We start from the raw sequence: 3,413 nt of genomic DNA on the forward strand, positions 1-3,413 counted from the left end.
GCCACGGGGGCCTGCCCCGGGCCACGGCCGGCCGGCGGCGCGGGAGGCGGTGGTGGCGTCTGGCTCACCACGTGGCGGCCTGCGATTCGTCGGGCGGCGGCGAGCGGATGTGTCTGGCCCGATGCGGACATGTCCGGCGGCGGGAGGAGGAAGAGTCTAGGGTTAGGGATGCGGATTTTTTCGGGGAGATGCACATATTTATATGTAGAGGGAGCTAGGAGTCTCCAAATTGAGCACGGTTTTCGGCCACGCGATCGTGATCGAATGCTTTAGATGATGGAGAGGGTTTAGGTGGGTTTTGGGCCAAAATGGATGGGTGTTGGGCTGCAACACTCACAAGGCCTTTTCGGTCCCTCGGTTAACCATTGGAGTATCAAACGAAGTCCAAATGACACGAAACTTGACAGGCGGTCTACCGGTAGTAAACCAAGGCTGCATGGCAAGTCTCGGTCCAATCCAGAAATGTTTAACCCCCACACACGAAAAGAGGTAGAAAGGGGCACCAGAGGAGATAGGAGCGCCGGAATGCAAAGCGGACAACGGGGAAAATGCTCGGATGCATCAGACGAACACGTATGCAAATGCAATGCACATGATGACATGATATGAGATGCATGACAAAGGCAACAACACACAGAGATAAAAAGCCGAACCTGAGGAAAATAAAATAACTTAGTGCCGGAAATGGCAAGAGTTGGGATACATATAAGGTAAATTACATCCGGGGTGTTACAACACTCCACCACTACGAAAGGATTTCGTCCCGAGATCTAGGACTGGAAAACGCTGGGTACTCAGAATGGAGGTGATCCTCGCGTTCCTAGGTGGCTTCACGGTCGGAATGGTGTGACCACTTGACTTTGAGGAATTTGATTGACTTATTGCGAGTCTTGCATTCAGTCTCTTCAAGAATAGCAACTGGGTGCTCACGATAAGAAAGGTCTTCTTGGAGATCAATGTCTTCGAAGTTCATAGTGCGGTCAGGGGTCTTGAAGCACTTGCGGAGCTGAGAGACATGGAACACGTCGTGCACGTTTGCAAAGTTTGAAGGAAGCTCGAGTTGATAGGCAAGATCGCCTCTCTTGCTGACGATCTTGAAAGGGCCCACGTATCTAGGGGCAAGCTTCTCTTTGATACCGAAGCGACGAGTACCTTTCATTGGAGAGACGCGGAGGTAAACATGGTCTCCGATCTCGAAAGTCAAATCACGATGCTTACTATCATAGTAGCTCTTCTGGCGCGATTGTGCTGCTTTGGGGTTATCATGAATGACTTTGCACATATCCTCTGCCTCTGTGATCAAGTCATTTCCAAGAAGTTAACGTTCATCGTTATCTGACCAGTTAAGAGGAGTACGGCACTTCCTGCCATAGAGAATTTCAAATGGGGCCTTGCCCGAACTCGCTTGAAAGTTGTTGTTGTAGGAGAACTCGGCATATGGAAGACAATCTTCCCACTTCATACCGAAGGAGATAACGCAAGCCCTGAGCATATCTTCGAGAATCTGATTGACACGCTCGACTTAACTGCTAGTTTGAGGATGAAAAGCTGTGCTGAAACGGATGTTGGTGCCCATGGCCTTCTGAAAAGAATCCCAAAACTTGGAGGTAAAGATGCTGCCACGGTCTGAAGAGATCAACTGTGGAATGTTGTGTAGAGAGACAATCCGAGAGGTATAAAGCTCCACCAATTGAGCTGCAGTGATAGACTCTTTGATAGGTAGGAAATGAGCCACTTTAGTGAGTTTTTCGATGACAACGAATATAGCATCATTGCCATGCTTGGACTTTGGAAATCCCATCACGAAGTCCATCTCAACGTGGTAAAACTTCCATTCTGGAATGGCAAGAGGTTGGAGGAGACCAGCTGGTCGTTGGTGTTCTGCCTTCACTCTTCTACAGACATCACATTCATTCACGAACTGAGCAATCTTGCGCTTCATTCGAGTCCACCAATAAGCCTGCTTGAGGTCCTAGTACATCTTCGTACTCCTAGGGTGGATAGAGAGGAGTGAATTGTGAGCTTCATTCATAATGACTTTACGAAGGTCACCTTTAGGCACAACAATGCGATCCTCGAAGAAGAGAGTATCCTTGCCATCAAGGCGATAGCACTTGTACTTGGGTTGACTCTTGGCAATCCCAATCTTCACCTTCTTCACCATAGCATCAAGAAGTTGAGCCTCGCGAATCTGATCTTCCAAAGTAGGAGAGACTTGAAGGTTGGCGAGGAAACCTTGAGGAACAACTTGCAAATTGAGTTTGCGGAAAGCTTCACAAATCTCGGGTTGGTAGGGCTTGAGAATCAGACTGTTGTAGTAAGCCTTCCTGCTCAATGCGTCATCAATCACATTGGCCTTTCCTGGAGTATATTTGATACTCGGATTATACTCTTGAATCATTTCGACCCAACGAGTCTGCCTGAGGTTGAGATTAGGCTGAGTGAATATGTACTTGAGACTCTTATGGTCAGTGAAGATGTCCACTTTTCTTCCCAATAAGAGATGTCTCCAAGTCAAAAGAGCATGCACAACTGCCGCCAACTCGAGGTCATGAGTGGGGTAGTTCTTCTCGTTGGGCTTCTACTGGCGAGAGGTATAAGCCACAACTTTCTTCTCTTGCATCAACACTGCACCAAGACCTTGAAGAGAGGCATCGCAGAAGACCTCGAACGGTTTGGATTCATCAGGAGGAGTCAGAACTGGGGCAGTGACTAATTTCTCTTTCAAAGTGTTGAAAGCGATGTCACATTCCAGAGACTAGACGTACTTGACGTGCTTCTGGAGAAGGTTTGAAAGAGGCTTCGCGATCTTTGAAAAGTTCTCAACTAACCTTCAACAATAGCTTGCGAGACCAAGGAAGCTGCGGAGTTGCTTCACGTTCTGAGGTGGTTCCCAATTCACAATTGCAGACACCTTCTCAGGATTCACTACTATGCCCTTGGCAGAGATGATATGCCCAAGGTAGAGAACCTCATCGAGCCAAAACTCGCACTTTGAGAACTTGGCCTTGAACTAATGTTCTCTGAGCTTATCAAGCAGCAAATGCAAGTGCTTGGCATGATCTTCCTTGTTCTTGGAAAAAACCAGAATGTCATCGAGGTATACCAAGACGAAGTCATTTGTGTAGGCGTTGAAGATGAAGTTCATCATGCGAGAGAAAGTCGGCGGAGTGTTGACGAGGCCAAAAGACATGACAGTGTATTCATATGAACCATAGCTTGTTCTGAAAGCCGTCTTGGGAATATCTTGCTCACGGATTCGAATCTGGTGATAGCCTGTACGAAGATCAAGCTTGGAGAATACTTGAGCACCTTTGAGTTGTTCAAATAGCTTGTTGATGTTGGGAAGTGGGTACTTGTTCTTTATAGTCTTCTTGTTCAATGGACGGTAGTCAACACAGAGTCGGTCTGTT

This window comes from Triticum aestivum, chromosome 1A, assembly GCF_018294505.1.
Source record: "Triticum aestivum cultivar Chinese Spring chromosome 1A, IWGSC CS RefSeq v2.1, whole genome shotgun sequence".
In the NCBI taxonomy this organism is placed as follows: domain Eukaryota; kingdom Viridiplantae; phylum Streptophyta; class Magnoliopsida; order Poales; family Poaceae; genus Triticum; species Triticum aestivum.